The following is a 17,376-nucleotide window of genomic DNA, read 5'->3' as shown; positions in this document are numbered from 1 at the left end:
ACACGGCCTGGGGGGGTGGTGGAGTGGGGTGGGGCTATTAAAGACTTTCACATCCACAGTGGGTCTGGAGCTTGACCAAATGGTTGCAGGTTTGTGCATAGGCAGGTTTGTAGATGCCCTTAGCCAACCCCCATTTCTTATTGGGCTTCCAGAGTAATAGAAAACCTGAAGAAGTGCCCTGAGTCCTGTTTTCTTCCCCTCATCAAGATTTTTCCCATTCAGATGGACTCCCACACACAAGTATGTAAACCCAGACATGCCAGAATCTTGGGAATGTGACTTCATCTCTGCTACTGCCCTGTCCATGCCTCAGGAAATGCAGTCCTGCCCCACTCTGCTCGGTTAATATATCTCTTGGAACCTTGTTTTTACCAATATGCTGTGACAATGTCTTGTCTGCCTGCACCCCTGCTCCTCCCCATCCCTGTCACAGCACCCGAGTGCCAGCAAAGCTGTTGTCTTCACTCTTCAAGTACATTGCTTCCTTGATGCCAATCTACCCTCTTGACAAGCCTCTTCGTGGCCTCTTCTACACAGTCTCCTATGCCTGGACATACTGCCTGTAAGGATCATCATGAGAAATCTAGTGGGTCTTTTAAACATCTGGTTTGCGCATTCAAATCCTGACACCAGGCAAACCACTGACCCAGGATTTTTGCCCATGGGGCTGCCCAGTATAGTCTCCCTGATTCCTTAGTACTTCCCTCATCTTGCTGGAGGCAGCAGTAAATCATAGAGGGAATGAGTGATGCGCAGGAGTTCAGAACAGCTTCTTGCACTTTGCCTTTTGCAGCTTTCTGCCCAGGGGCTGGCAGAATTCCCTCTGCCATCCCATCAGCTTTGCATGCGATACCTTCAACTAAGGAAGAGACTTTCTAGACTGAACATCTAGAACCTGACTCATAGGCCAGTTCTGCAGACATTAGTGCAAATAATTTCTAATTGCATTCCAGAGAAGTGGCTGTTTCCTACTTTTTTGCAGGCAAAAGTCTCTCAGGTCAGTATGCAGAGAGAAATAGGGTGTGCTGGACAGGGGTGATGGTGGCCAGTATCTTTCTGGTGTGCTTTGTCTGTGCATCTAATGGGCTTTGTTTATTAGTGCTAAGTCATGATGCCTTTGGTCACTACAAATACAAAGCAGGCCAGTTCAGACCATGGAAACTGGGTCACATTACTCTGGAGGAATACAAAAAAAACAGTGTGTGAGCTGGGAGGACAGAACAAAATGACCAAGGCACAAAATGATGAGGGAACTAGGAAGGATACAGAGGATGAGACATTAGACGCAAGAGGAAGATGGGGAAGTGTTGGCCTGGTCCTCAGTGGAGAGGGAAGGCTGTGGATGAGCAATGCCCAGCACATTAGAGTTTCATGTTGAAATCCTTCAGCTTCAACTAAAGCGTGCAGCTGCCACCAGGCAGCCAACACAGAAGAAAGCAAGAAAACATGTGGACTGTTGTTCTCAAATCTGCTAGGTGCAGTGAGAAACCACTGAGATGTAGAGAAAAGCCTGGAGCAAACTCAGAGCTGTTCCCTGGTTTTGAGACCTTATGAAGAATGGGTGATGCCCCCTGGCAAAGGTGAAATAATTCTGTTTCAAATGGGGCTAAGGAACCTCCATGTACAGACCTGCAGCTTGATGTTATCTGCCAGGAAAACACCGGAACAAATAATGCAACTGTTCGCACATAATGAGGAAGTCAGCAGCATCCCATGGGCCTTGGCATGAACAAATGGCTTTTAAGACATTGTGATTTTTCTCCTGTGTCAGTACAATCCAGTTTTATGGTCAAAAGGAAAGCTGTGGATATCGTATAACTTGACATTAATAAAGCTTTTGATTTTTCTCCAATTAATTTTCATACTCGAGGTAGAGAAAGCTCATTAGAAGAGAATTTTCATTTGGTGGTTTCAAAATTGGCTGGGAAAGTCATGCTAGAAAGTTGTTTCTTCTCAAACCAGAAGGTTTTGCAGAGGTTCTGCACAGTTTTATCCTGGGTTTACTGTCCATCAGTATTTTCATTAATGATCTTAAGGATGAGACAGAGATTGTTCTTACTAAATTTTCAAATGAGGTCAAACAGGTCTCCACAGCAAATATGTCACAAGGATTAGGATTTAAAACTGGTTTGAACAAAGAGGTGAGGAATAAAATGCTCCCCATGCCCACTGTTCATGGGAGAAGTCACGGGTTTAGGTTTCGTCTCCTTAGACTGTTGGGAACAACTTTCCAACAGGAAGAATAATCAAGTACTTCCATTGCTTGCCCCAGGGTACTGTGAAAGCTTCAGCACAAGCATGGTGTAAGAGAAAGAAGATACAGTTGCATGAGGCTGATTCTCCCCCATTGCAGAGGGCTGGCCTGTTGAGGTCTCTTCCCTCCTTACTTCTGGTCTATAAGGTGGGAGAGGGTGGTTTGGTTGCTATCTGATGGCTACAAGCTATAAGGGACCAGTCCTGCATATGGGTGCTGGAAGGTGATAATGAGGATGTTCCCCTGCCACTTACTCTCATGTCTTGTTTTATGGAGCGTCTTCTACTGACTTGCAGACCACCAGAGTACTCACAACACTGCTTTTGCTGTTTCTCTGTATTTCTTTGGTTGAGGGGGTGAATGTGTGAATTCATAATGTGACTTATCAGCTGCAGAAGTTAATAATGTGGATTTTGTGTAATTTGGACCACTACCAACATATGAATCAATAATGCATAGATCTTCTAAGTTCACCAAATTCCCAGAAGTAAAACTCGTTCAAAATTTATCTGTATCTGGAATAGCATTGTCTTGTAATTTACACTTGCGCTCCTATTTCTGGACTGATACAGCTCATAACATTTTGTATTTCCAGTTTTGAACTTGAAAAAGGCATCAGAATGGAAGTGAATTGAGTAAACAGGGATTTTCAATTTGGATTCTATAGAGAACATTTGCTGTGCATGGAAACACTTGCTGGTCTGAAGTGGTTAATTTGCCTTTGTCTTCAGGACACAATATCAGACTGCAACAAAGTGTGTTCTTAAGGAGAAATGGATCAAGACTTGACATCCCCCAGCTTTGGGTTCACTTGGGTTAGACTCCTGCAGTAGGAAACACTCCTTCCTAGAGCTAAGCAAGACCCCTGTGACTTTCCCAAAACCTTGGGTCAAGTGGGTTTTTTGAACCTGGACCTGACCTGGGTCCTCATTTTGTGTCTTGGTTGCTTTATAATGAGAAAACTCTGCAAAGGGTGTCTATAGGCAAGGAACATATTGTGCTACACTGTAATAAGGTTTGAGTTTCATCAATATTCAGTACTGGTACATGCTGGGTGGTGTTAGGACTGAGCAGATATTGCTAGCACCAGCTGTTGCTTTATGGCAGTTTTTCATGCTTAACAGTAGGAGGTTAAACTATAGCATCATGCAAAATGGAAAGCTACCCGGAGCTGCAAGCAGCACAGTGAAATTCATGCAAATCCCCCTTTGCTCCTTAATGGGTGTTTGTGATTGTACTGAGGAGCAGCTCAGTGGTCTGGGGCTGTAATGAACATGGTTGTTTCCCTGCACTGTCAGAGTTTCTGTGCAACCTCAGGCAAGTCTCTAAGGCATAATTATTTAAAGATATTGAGGTCTACAGAAGCCTTTGCTTTAAGGTTGACTAATGCATTATAATGTCTTTTAAAACTCTGTCCCTCAGGCTTCTTGAAGATGATTCATGTGACTGAAAGCATCTGTCCATGTCTCATTCCCTCACATTATGGGAGGGTCTCCAAGTTCTGTGGGCCTTTAGCTGGTGGCACATGGTTCCCTAGGGCCTTGTCACAGTGTCTGCCAGTTGCACCAAGAGGTAGGTCCTTAGGGGAGGTGCAAGCAGCCTGCCCAACTTGCACCCATGCCTCTGCATTTGTTTAGTTATCCTGATTCTCAGTTCTCTGCTTTGCAAAATGTCCTTGTAGGGCTTTTTTTCAGGTACTTTGAAAAAAGATCTTGCACGTGTCCTTCACTTACAAGACCCCAAAACCCCCAGCAAGGTGTTCAGGGGTGAAAAGTGCTGAAGGTGGACTTTTTGCTTTCTTCTGCAGTGAAGCCCAGCCAAAGACCGCATGGCTGGCGCACACAGCCACCAACAGCACACCACAGCCAGCACCAGATAAGGTAGGTCCAATGCCAGGAGATTCCACAATTGTGTTGACAATTCCTTGAATGAGCCTGGCCAAGCCATGCCAACCTCCTCCAGGTTTCGCTATATTTGTGTGTAAAGTAACAGTTCTCATTTTTTCCACTCACTGTCTGCCTTGAGTAGTCAAATTGAGATGTCCAGTCGTGGGATGGTCCTTATGTGTTTCTGTGACTGGTCTATTACATGGGAAACCCAAAGCTCAATGAGCATCAGTGCAATTTTAGAGCCATTGGGGATAAAGTGCTGGGAGTAATGTCTGGAGAGAGGTATTTTTGGTCCTTTAAAATCCAAGCAAAACTGGTAATCCTCTTTTGGTTTTGTGTTTACAAAGCACATATGGTAACCTTATGTAATGCTCTTTTGACTAAGGGTAGATGATGCTCTGAGGTTAGAACCTGCTTTGGTTCTAAGTCTGTAGCATGTGGTCTGAAATGACATTCCCGAATGGTTACGACATCTTCCCAGGAACACCCTGTTGTTGTTAATGGCATGTTCTTGCCATGATACAGTTCCAATTCATGGAAACATAGTTTGGAGAGCAGGTCTCCATGTTGAATGCATTTAGACATCAACTGAAGCAGAGCTTGACAGAAGTTGTAATTAGGACTGTGTGGGTTATTGCTACTTGTTGTAAATCAGGGTATAAGTGTACTTTAGTAGAATTTTAAGTTTTACTTTTGGTTGATTTTTTTTTTTTTTTCCTTTCCCAAAAGACCGACTTGAAACTTGTTGGATTTGATTTGATTTGTAGGGGTGAGGGAGGTGGCATCAAACAGCGATTTGCATACTCTGGTCAAATGACAAGGTGGTGAATCTGCAGGAACGGGAACATACCTGCTTATGTGCCATTTGCTGGGGAAGGAAGCAATTCCCATGGTGACTAAAGGCCTCTGTTCCCCTACAAGGTCATCAGAAACATTCCCTGCCTTTGGCTAAATCATAATTGCATTAATAAAGCCTGCAGCTCCCAGGGGCAAAAGCTGTAATTAGAAGCAGTATCAGAGGTTTCATCACTCTCTGCAGTGTTCCCAGCAAGCAGATAGGCTCTGCCTGGATTTATTGATGCCATTCCCTGCCTTTGAATAAACAGCTCCCACTGTGCTTTTGCTGCCTGGCAAATGTCTCTACATTTGGAAGTAGGTGCTTGAGGTGCTAATGTGGAGATCAGATCTGCTGTCGTCAGCTCTCAGCTGAGGGGAGATGGCAGGAGCTACCCCAGCCCAGCAATGGAAGCCAAATGATCTGGAGGGTGAGCTGGTTCTTAGCAGGAAATGGGTGATTACGATCACTATGCTTTGTTTGATGACTATGTGGGGTGTCTTAGTGTAACTTCTGACTGCTCTGCCTACCTTGGCTGCTCTTTCAAGTTTAAGATTGACCAGGAATGACAATATCTGCTATCCTGCAAGGGATCTCTGTGCCTGTACAGCACCCACTTAGGTGACAATCACTTGACACTCCTTAGCCATGAAAATACCTTTTCATTCTACTGCAAAATTGCAGAATACAAGGTTTGAAGAGCCGTGTTCCACAGTATTGACTGAGATGTCATAAATGTATGTATGTCTATGTGTGCACAGCTGCATCAGCACATATGGAGAAGGAAAGGCACAAGGCCAAGTGAACACTCATGCTGGGACTGTCAGTGACCTGACAGCTGCTCTGCCAAGGCTCCTGCCATCCATCCAGCAGGCAAGCTCTCCAGGGGAGCCTCTGCCTGGCAGAGCGAGCGAGGCAGAGCTGCTGCTGAGCTCTTCTCTTCTGAAAAGTCTCTCTGTGCTGCTGCCTGGCTTAGCAGCTTATTAACGTCTTCCAAAAGGTGAAGGTATTGGGAAGGTCTTAAAGAGCTTCTTGGCCTCCTCGTTGCACTTTGTGGAGCTGTTGCTCTTCAGCATTTCAACTTAGTAGGACTCTTTCTAAAGGAAAAGGATCAGAGTAGAGTAGTAGTTTACTCTTTCCATGTGGGAAGTGTGGGTAGAGAGAGCGTGGAGTAACATGCTTGGGTTTATATGTTCGTTAGCAGTAGCATGAGGAGGGGCACAGGGTGGATGTGTAGGAGACTTAGACTTGACCCACAGCTGGAGTAAACCAGCCAGGTCCCATGTTGGCTTCAGTGGAGCAGAAGACAGCAAAGCTTCTATCCAAAGACAGGAATATATATTCATATCCAAGAGTATCAAGCACTTTGGTTAGTCTCTAATGCTGTTTCATTCTACTTTATACTTCTCAAAGCTAGGAAAATAGTGCTCTGTTTTCCTCTCTCCACATCACTACCCCCCAGCCTGCTGCATACATCTCTCCTCTCTCCCTTTTCCCTTACTGGTCTGAGGAACTTTCAGTGGGGGAAAAAAAATCTGAACACCATCTGGTTCCCACAGACAGGATCAGCTCTTGGGCCATTTTCTCAGCATAAAACAGCACAGTTCCGTCCTCTGCAGCAGATCAACTCTTCTTGCTCCAGCTCTGGGTTCGGTCCCTTATGGTCAGTACCCAAATGGTTTCTGTTATACTACTGTTGTGCCTCAGGTCCAGCTAGCTACTGTGCAGAATCAAACAAAACCAGCCCCTGCACTAGGGACTAATACTTGTTAGTACTCATTATGCTTAGTACCTGACTGTATTTAAGTAGTGTCCCGGGAGCTTCATACACTTCCCAGTCAATCACTGTGGCTCATAGCTTTTCTGCAGCACTTGACCATTTTTGAAGTCCCAGGTGGAGCCATATGCTTGTATGAAAACCACTGCTTTGAAAAAGGGAACTGAAGTTTATATCCATATTTTTGTTATGAAAACTTAACTTTCTAAAGATTCAAACCTCAATAGGTCCAGCAAACTGAAAGGATTTCGTATAAGATTAAGGTTAAGATGACATTGATTTTTGTCAACCTCGGGCTGAAATGAGAATTGGGACTATTAATCACAATTCTATTCCAACAAAGTCTGGTAATAATGGAGTTATACACAATTCTTAAGCTGTCTGTTTTCTTATTTCCTGGTAGTTGAAAAACATGATTAAATGATGTTAATCAAATGAAATATCTGGAGCTCTTTTCCCTACAATAGTCAATAAATAAGGAACTGGAAATTGCTTCTCAATGACCCGCCTGGGCACTCAGGCTGTGGTGTGTCTTTTCAAGAAGTCAGCAATAGTCATCTGGACCAGCAGAAATGAAATGTGAAAGTTTTTAACCTTCTGATGGAAGCCTGGGACCTTCTGGTGGCTCCTGCCGCAGCCTGTGGTTGCCTCTCATGGGTCAATGTAACACAAAGCACAAAAGGAGCTGTTTTACCTCAAGTACCCATGTTAGAAGATTGATGTTTTCACTGTGCAGTTACTTCTGAAGAATCTTGCTGGCCATACCCAGAACTTGGAAACAGGGTTGTCTTCTAATGGGTAGTACTCATAATAATGAAGTCAAAGTCAAGTAGAAGCTGCTCTGGAGCTAAGCAAAGTCTCCACAGGCAGAGGGGTATGGAAAAGTTAAGTCTGGAGTGAGGGGAAGCAGAGAGCATTGCCGGAAGAAAAGCTTCTTGAAAGCTTTGTGTTTTGGTGGAATGACCCGATTTAGTGGAGTCAAATGGGGTGTTTTCCAGCCTCTGAAAGCAGCACAATAACTTTAAATCAAATACCATTTGATTTTTAAACAAACACTAATAATAATGGATCAATATTTGAAAGTCAGTTACAGCTCAGTTAATCTGTGACCTTTGAATCCTCCCAGAACTGCTCTGCTGTTCTCTCTGGTGACACATCAGAGTTCCCAGGTCTCTCAGACAGAGTGGGAAGCTATCTTCATTTCCAAAACCTGCACTTACCTCTTTAAAACCAGAAAAATACGGTCTTAAATTTCTCTTTTTGTGTGTGAAAGAGGGAAGAATTCCTTAACATCTGCACAATTGTCAAGGAAAGAACTAGTGGAAAATGCACATGCCCATCTGAAACTGAACATTCTGACATGCCCTCCTACCATTTCCTACAGGTAGTTACTCTGAAATGACAGGCACTTAGGTCTTTAGAAATGAAATGCAGCCACCTACAGTGTAGAGGACTCAGTAATCCAGGACTCTTAAAAAGAAAGGGGAGTTAGTAGCTTTGTGACCACAACTCTGCTGTAAAACTCAGATTCTACTTTTTTTACCCCCATTAGATTTCTTTCACTCCCTATTTCAAGCCATGTTTTGTAGGTTGTAATTGAAGCTTTTTGGTGAAGGCCACATCTTTCCTTCCTGGCGGAAGGCAAAAGTACCTCCTGGAGAAGCCACTGAGTATGTGGGATTTGAAGGAGTATCCAAAGGCTGATTTCAGGAGATCCTCAACAAATTCGGAAATCAGCAACACGAAACAGTGTTTGCAGGTATAGGCAACTATTTTCCTGTTTAAGTGTATTAGAAATCAGTCTTACAACTTGCATATACCGCAGAGCCAAAATGCAAGGGGAGAACCTGTGAAGCTCCTGAATTAAAAAGGGGTAATGGCTTTATGGGAAGCTTGAGTTTGCCTATCACATGTTGAAGTCTTTGAATGGTGCTACAGAAAGCACAAATCTTAGATTTTCTTTGTGCTATTCAAGTATCAGACAATGATTTTTGTTGCATGAACTTCATGTAGGACAGCTTAGGACGGGTGGAAGCATCTGCGGATGCCCCTGGTGCCAGCCTGGAGTGCAGTGCTCACATTAGCTTTGTCCTGGTGAACCATGAAACTTCTTTAAGTTTTCAGTCTTAAGGAAGACTTTGTTTTAGAAGGCATCAGGACTGGGGGATTGTGTTCTCTTGGGAGGGCTCAGTTCTGTAGGGAGCTGCATTTACAATTACTGTGAGCCAGCAAGTGCAGTGATGTTTTCACTAGTCCAGATGCTGAATGTTATGCTCCACTGGGGAGCAGGTACAGATGTAAAAATGTAGTAGCATGTTACAGTGGATTGACTTTGTAGTTAGGCTCTGTAAACAGTTATTCCTCAGTCTGTAAGTGTCCCAGGCTTGATTTGCTGGGAGTGGTGAAGCCTTCCTCGCTCCAGACTGCACTGGGTAAGATGTAGCATCTCTTTAGGTGTGGGTAGGGCTGGTCTTGCTGACCATCTCTGGTTCCATTCGTGATAAAGGGAAGAAAGATCTGTCTCTAACTCATCTGTTAACATCCTTTTAATTATGCTGCTGCCAGTCAGGATGTGAGTGAGCATGTCTGTGCACCTTGACCACACTGGTGTATTAATGAATCCAGGATGCCTTTTATGTAGCAGAAAAAGAAGCTTCTGGAAAATGTATCTACTGAAGCTTTGCAATTAATGCTGCCTTTCTTGTGCTTTGTTCATTTTGCATTGTCAGATGAGTTTGGAGAGATCAGGTTAGCCAGGACAATAAATAAATTAACCTTTATTAATTAGACTCTTTAGGACTGATTCATTTATTTTGTTTCAGTGTTTGTGATTCACCAGTACTATTTTCAGCTCTGTCTCACAGTCTCTGTCTCATATTGCAGTTTATTGTTGTATCTGTTTGGGATCATTTAGTATGGGAGGGACCTGTGATTTAAAGACTACAAACACGTATATACAATGTGAGAATAAACAGAGAAGCTTGGCTATTCTGTTGTGCTCCATGCCATGCTAATGTGGCTGTTAGGATCATCTGGTCTATAGCTGTCTTGTATCTGTTTTGGAGACAAGACGGTGGTAGCAGGCGGCTGTGTCTGTCCATCCCAATGTCCTTTGAGTATGACACCATCCTTGACACCACTTTGGGTCCTGAAGTACCAGGGTGAATGATTTCTCCCTGTCAAAATTAGAGAGTTATCCCTGCTGAAGCACCAGTAGCGCAGGATGACACATGGTTACCTTTCAGTGACTGGAGTTTGAGACTCTGGATTTGGTTTGATAGACACACATCATGCAGTTTGTCTGTTGGACACACCAGCCACTTACAACTTTCCTCCCTCTCAGTTTTGCAGAATTGGATTAAGGATGGTTTGAACTATATTTCTACTCTTACAAGACTACAGATCTGATGTCCTCTGTTTGGACACCATCCAAACACCCCAATAGATAAACAAGCCCAAGGTTGCCGTTGCAGCTCTCACCCTGCCTTGGCCAGAAGAAACAAGACAAGGCTGTGATAAAGATTTGCATCTTTATCAACTCCAAGTTTGTGTTCTTTTAATTTTCTGTCTTGGTGAATCAAAATAGCAGAAGTTGGTGTGTTTCTATGACAGTACTGGCCCATACCCTGAAATGCTTCACTTAATTGTAGAAAAGCAACTCAGGCGAGGAATTTCTGGAGGGAGAAAGCAGCAGCCCTGGAAGCTCAGCTTGCTCTCTGCAGGGCAGTGGTATTCCCAGGGTTTTTTGCCTACATTTCCCCTCTGAACTGAAGAGTTCCCTGGCTGACACACTCGTGTATTCTCAGGAGTCTGACTTGGTGCTGGCCATGCTGCTGAGGACGCTGCAGCTGAATCCTGCAGCTGAATCCCTGGAGCGGTACCCACATCACCTGGGTGAGGACGGCTCAGTGGGTGCACCTCTCCCATACGCTGGAGTAGCCTGGAGATGCTGTGTGCAAGTCAGGTAAGACATGGGGCTCATGTATAACAGGAGAATTCATGCTGTAGGAGGCCCCAGAAGGTTAAACCCCAGCTGAGCTGCTACTTGGAGAGCTGAAGCTACCATGTCCTCCACAGTAGCTCCCTGATGGGGACACATCCAATGCACCCAGACAGGCTCTGCTGCCTATTTTTCTTTCTCTTGGGGTTGAACCTATCATTACACAGAGGCTCTTTATCACAGACAGTAAAGCAGCGTCTTCAGCATGGGTTTATGCTTTGACAGACCCTAATAAAGCCATTTTTCTTTTGTAACCTCGACCAGGCAGGTCTGCTCTGGATGCTGATCAACAATTTAGCTTCACTTGGATGACTTGGGACAACCCTGACTCTTTCAAGGCTGAGTGGAAAAATGTTCCCAGCATGTCGAAGGAAGACCTTGCAGATTTGTCTCCAGTTCTTATGGCTGGTGCATCCCACTGTGCATTTGATTCCCACGTTTAAATTCTGAGCAGATAGCAGTCAGCCTTCACCAGAATACTTTTTTGCAACCCCATCAGCATATCAGAGAGCAATATTAATGCTTTAAAGTGCAAGTCCCAGATACCCCACCTCTGCCAGGAGCAAGCAGCAGAGCTAAAGCATCCAGTGGTAAATAAGCTTAGCAGATTCTCTGCCAAAGTAAGAAAAAGACCATGTTGGATTAAAACAACAATGTCTGTGTGTCCATTTGGGTTTATAAATAGGGATGTACATGGTTTGGCACATGGCACTTTTTGTTTGTAATTTTTGTGTCTCTGCTTTCCTGGTTTGCTTATATCAGTGTGTGTTTGGCTAACAGAAGGTGTATCAGACCTCCCCACAAAACTTGCGTCTTGTTCTTTAGGCAGCTTGTACTTCAGGTGCTGCTGTACCCAAAGACACACTCAGACTTTGTGCGTGGTTTCTTTCTTAATGTCTGTCTTTAGAGATTCCTCTAAATAGGAATAAAATATTACAAGCTACCTTTAAGTAGGGAGCAACTGAGCATACACTGAACATTTCATAATACGCTACTGGGATGGGGTACCTGTTCCCTCTGAAAGCGGATGGAATTAATTCTGTTTTGGTAGATAGCTGCTGGGCTTTAGCTCAAACAAGGACTCTATCTTGAGCTTTGAAGTGTCTGGCTCTTATTAAAAAAATCGTTAGGCTACAGCTAGAGAGAAGTTTTCCGAAGCTTAACCTTGGCAATGGGTAGCTTCCTATTCACAGTTGTTTTCTTCTAAATGGGTAGCCTAAAAATAAATTACCCCCTCCCCCCTCAATCTTGACTCTAAGAAGGAGAGTTTTGAATTACTTGGAAGATGTCAAGGTTTCCTGTTGTCAAGATGGGCTGGTGAGACACGAGCTTTTATCAGCCCCGGTTCATAGTTGTGTGTGTTGTGTAGGTGAGAGGGTAAAAAATACATCTGATAGAAGTAGTTTGGGCAGCTTAGTTGATGGGCCCAGTAACTTCCCCCCACCTACTCATCCTCTCTTTCAGCCTCTTGCAGGAGGAAGTCACAAAAGCAAGAGTTTTTCTTCCTGTCCTTTACAGCTTACCTTGAGCTGTGAATCCATCTGGATTCTTAGGACAAAGAGCTCCATCAGAGCTCCCTTGCTTCCACAGACGTTATTTCTGTGGGCAAATAATTAATGCCACATGGGAGCTGAAAGCAAAGGTGATAGTTACAAAAGTGTTTGCTGGCAGGTTTGGTTCATTTCCAGCAGCCTTTGCTTTATGCCACAGGACTCAAACAGCAGAGATTGCTCCTCCTGAAATAGCCACAGTGAAACATGCCTCAGGTGGTTTAGCAGTAATGTTGAGGAGGAATTGCTAATACAGTTTTTCATCTTGACAGTGAGTGGCCTCTGTTGTCTATACCTTGCAATTTTAAGGGAGAGACCTTGTATGAAGTTGGCATCCTCAAGCTTAAAGCACTGCCACACATCCCTGTTAACCACTGATCTTCTGCAGCTACTTAGGAATTCAAATGATGTTTTCTAATGAGGAACTTCAACGGGCCGAGCAGTGACACAAACATATGTTCCAATGCAAAAAAGTCTTCTGTTCTGCAACTCCGTACTCCCTCCCCAGAAATGTGGGCTATGGGAAGAAAGAACAAGATTTTGATATGCTAATTTCTGGTATCATAAAAATATAATGCTTGTTTGTCCTTTATCAACAGGCTTGTTCGTCTCTGAGGTTCAGCTTGTTGTGCTTAATCGTGTGCTGTATCAGCTGTCCTCTGAGGCTGCTGAATGAGGGTGAATATTAGCACCAGACAGTGTTAGCTAACCACACTGGCTTGGATCTCTAATACCTCTGCCTATACCAGAAGGGATGTTACTGCAGGGCTTTTGAGGCTAATGCTGGGGTGTAGCATCAGGGAACTGTGAAATGTCCTCTAGAGACAATTTCTGGACTTGCTGCTCTGATTTCAGCTTATTGCTCCTAGCTTGGCTGGAGCTGCTCTGATTTTATCTGTTAAAGTCAGATCACACTCAAGTACTGCTTTTGCCTCCCTCATTTGATTTATCTACTCCAAAGTTTCAGAAGAGCCAGCTCCATTCTTGCAGACAGACAGATGTGTAATTGTAGAGGAATTGCCATCAGTGTAACTGGAAATAGCACTGGAAGAGGAGATCAGGGTAGATAAACTAGTCTTTAAATTAGTAAAGATTCTGGATTCTTAAAGTTGTCATGTGTAGGTACATGAGAGCAATGTGACAACATTATTTCTTATTGTGTCTTTTTTTAAAGAGGCCACAATTGCCTTGTTCCTACCTCTATGCTTGCCTGCATATCTAGTGCTGTTGGGAGCCAGGTCCAGCCTGGCATTCAGGAACTCATCTGCCGATGTGCAAAACTGGAGCTGGTGTCAGCAGCACTAAGTGACCTCTGTGCTGGAGCTGCTGGGTGCTGCATCACTTTTACCCCCAGCACTCCTCTGTGTAACCTTCATCCAGGTAGGCTGAGCATGTGCTGTTTAGATTCAAAGTGCCTTTACAAGATGTCACTAACAGCAAAGGCCTTGAATTGAGTGTCTGCTACAACCTGCTCTGAGTTCACTGCTGATCTGATCCTCCTGAAGATCATGGAGTTCCCTTAGCATGAATTTGGACCAAAACATTTAACAGGGGACATCTCACCATAAAATGAATCAGAAAAAAATGACCCAGAAAAATAAGGTGAATAGTGGTGTTTATAGTCACTTAGTTTTGCATCCTATGAAAGCGAGTGGAGAGTGGATGGAGCTCCAGCCCTTCTTTATTTCAAAGTGGGTAGACCCCCATTACTTCATCTCTGCCCTCACAGATGTCAGTGATTAAAAATATCAGCTAACCACATTAGTGCAGCACCAAATCTCATGGAGTTCTGACGGTGACATCTTGCAGAGGGATCTGTCATCTGAGAAATTCCTCTATAAAGATTTTTCAGTGTTGATCTCTCTCACATCACAGCTTCCAGTCTCCAACTCCACATACCTTAAGGAGGACTAAATTGCAGATTATCCTCCTTCTGTAACAATTACTTACAGTTTTCCCTGGTCTCTGCTGAGATGCTGTGTCTCTATCACGTGATGGCACACAAGTAGTTTATTTTACTAAACTCATCCATTTGTGGCTACACAAAGCAAATCAAAAGCTTGAACTTTTGAAGCCACAGGCAGATGCTGCTTGGCAACATTCGCATTCACCTGCCATCAGCGCTCCAGAGAGGAAACCTGCAGAGCACCACCTAAATGCTGCTTGGTGATTTCATCTAGCAGGGTGGATGATTGGAACAGCAAGATAAAGGAAAGGGAGCGTTCAAAGCATATTCACTGTTGTATAGATATGCATTGTGAATTTGCAGTGTGTGTAGTAGGGGGGTTATTTTAGATTATATACAGTGAGTTTTCCAGCTCTGTTTTCTCCATGTGCTCTGTTCTGATGTACCCAGCAACATTCATGTCCTCCCTTTCTCTCATTTATTTCCATCCAGGCAAAAGCCCACGTGTGCTGCGGTGAGTTGGTGGCATCACTGCAAAATGCCTGGTTGGACACGAGGAGCTGCACACAAGCAAACAGCCATGAGCCAGGAAGGAATACCATCTTGGAGGGCCCCGTCCTTCACTTCTTCACTGGAAGTGGGTCAAGCAAAAAGCCCTGGCTAGCAAAAACAAATGCTTTCTGGGGAGTAGCATGTTGTGTAGGTCTGTGCTTGGTACAAAGTGATATTGATCCTGCATTAAGGCATTTAAGAATGGCTGCAATACAAAGAAATAAATGTCACACTCAACTAATTTAAATTACCCCTGCAAGATAATGAGAAGCTATTACAGCTCTGGATCGGCGTGCTCCCTGCTTGAAACATATAATTTGGCAAGCAGATAGCCTTTTTCTTCTCTATTTGTATTTTTTTTTGCAACCTTTCAAGGGGCAGAGCAGTAATATTGGATGGAAATGAGAAAGATGTTTAGAGCATGAATTGTGCTTTCCTACAATGCATCCAGAAAAAGCTCTTTCCTCATTTCATATCAATAAAAAAGCTAAAGATAGAGGGCAGAATAACAGAGCCTTAAGCTTTTAGGAGCAATCTTTCTAAACTTGCTATCCCATACTGCTTTTTTAATTAAAAATTTATCCTCCAAATTACTTCTGCTTTCCATCTGAATTTGGCTTTCCTTTACCTTTCAGGCTGGCATCTATTATAGCAAGTACAGCAGCATGGAGAGGGGTGGGAGGGTCAGTCAGCGATCAGCATGTGTCTTCCCTGTTTACCTACATCCTTTCATCTCACTCCTCTGCTGCATATGCTTAGCATCTGGCTGCTAACCAAACACGTTTGACTACTGTCTACAAATAACATGATTCCAAATATAAAATATTCTGTGACTCACATTAATTACAAAAAGAACAAGAAAAAAAGAGGAGGATTTTAATGAAGTGGAAGTTTTCCTGGGAAGATGAAGCGATCTGTTTGATTGCCATGAGCCAGCTAAAGAAAGAATAAATCCACAGAGGAAAAGAGAAGTCTCAATTATAGTATAAAAAAGAGTGTGCTATAGATTTGGGAGAGTAGATTTAAAATTAAACTGAGTTGGCCCCAGTGAAGTCAAAAAGAGCTGGGATTGTAACCTCAGTCACCACAGGGCTGTAATCAGAGGGGTGTAAGAAGAAGATGTGAAGATGCTCAATTTATTTGCTGGCATTTGGCAATCTAGATAGTAACCCATTTTTAACTTATTTTGCAAACCCAGGTTTCTTAAAGGTTGGGGCATCATGTCAGTTCACTGCAGCTGCCCTTTCTTCTGCACTCCCAGGTTAGAAACGGTGACTTCTCTCCAGCACCCAAACCATGCCCTCTCCTAAGACGCAGAGAAGTCTGAAACACCCATGGAAAAGCTGCTCAGTGTTTGGCACATACAGAAGGTCACACTCGATGAGGTAAGATGTTATTTTCAAGCTTATAGTCAAGTATTGCAAATAATTACAAAATAGAGCTCTATATTTATGTAGCTGAAAGTTATTTTAACTTGCATTGATCAATGCTTGCTTCCAATATAATGCATGAAAAAGTCTATCAAGGATAATGCTTATTCACTGTGAATCTTGGTTAGAAATAGATCCTCAGGTGATACATCCATGATGAGCCATTTTAAAGAGGGTATTATATGTCTCTCAAAGCCTTTTGGGAGGGAGGAGGGAAAAGGTACTTTGAGACAATAGGAAGCTGATTCAATAGCGGCACATGAGAAAGGCAGTCTCATGGTGCAGCCTTTGCAAAACAAGCTGAGCACCACAGAGCTTTTATGTAATGCAAATGATTTAGATGAAATGAGAGGAAGAACTGAGAGAAACTAAGGACAGGCCCAGCAAAGGCTAATTAAAATGAGGTGGATGCAAATCTTTGCAGGAGTTTGGAAGGACTGAAGTGTTCCATCCCTGCTGCTGTTTGCAGAGATGTTTGCTTTCAGATTGGCAGCAGGGACAGGTAGCTGGAGTGGTAATCTCCTAAAGAAATGAATGCTTTCATGGCCTCTCTGGGGCCATTTAACAGACACATCTGTGCTTGATGAAGCACAGACACATCTCCAAATCAGGTACTTGATCAGTCTTCATCCGCTAACACTGGCAGTCCTCAGTTAATAGTTTTTGTCCAATAAGGTAATAGCTGAAAGGTGTTTTTCACCCTTCATTTAAAAACTGTTGTCAAAATACAGCATAGGCAAGTGGTTTGCTTTAAAGGGTCACCAGGTACGTGAGTGCCTCTGCTTGAGCTAGGAGCTACTTCAGCAAGTGAAAGGAATAAAACAGGCATCCAAATGCTACACCGCCCAAATCACTGCTGTGAATGGCAGCACTGCATGGAGGGGTGACAGAGTTGATGTGCAAAAACACAAAGGCATCTTGGGGGCTCAGTCCAGCTGTTGGTTCTCCACTCTCAGCCCTCCACAACATCTGCCCTGGGTACTGTGAACGTCTCCCCAGAACCAGGTATGGAAACCCTGAGTTAATTGTCACTGAATGAAACCATTTTTTTCCTGAATGCCCTTTACTTATTAAAGTAGTTCATGACTAGGAGGGGGTGAGACAGCCAGGATATAATTAGAAGTGCATTCATCACTCCTGCTGGTAATTGTTTTCTAAGAACACATAAAAAGAGAATCGATTG

The 17,376-nt window shown here is 43.6% G+C and overlaps 1 long non-coding RNA gene across 1 annotated transcript; it reads left to right on the top strand.

The window, feature by feature from the left end:
- Positions 1–10,987: 10,987 nt before the first annotated feature.
- LOC134169133 (uncharacterized) lies at positions 10,988–16,729 on the top strand. The gene is made up of 3 exons (XR_009966789.1): positions 10,988–11,345; positions 14,704–14,848; positions 15,962–16,729. It is a non-coding gene; the product is annotated as an uncharacterized LOC134169133 (long non-coding RNA).
- The last annotated feature ends 647 nt before the right edge of the window (positions 16,730–17,376 follow it).

This window comes from Pezoporus occidentalis, unplaced genomic scaffold, assembly GCF_034315485.1.
Source record: "Pezoporus occidentalis ecotype Australia unplaced genomic scaffold, CSIRO_AGI_Poc_V1 ctg333, whole genome shotgun sequence".
Lineage (NCBI taxonomy): Eukaryota > Metazoa > Chordata > Aves > Psittaciformes > Psittacidae > Pezoporus > Pezoporus occidentalis.
This window is presented reverse-complemented; position numbering and strand designations above follow the sequence as displayed.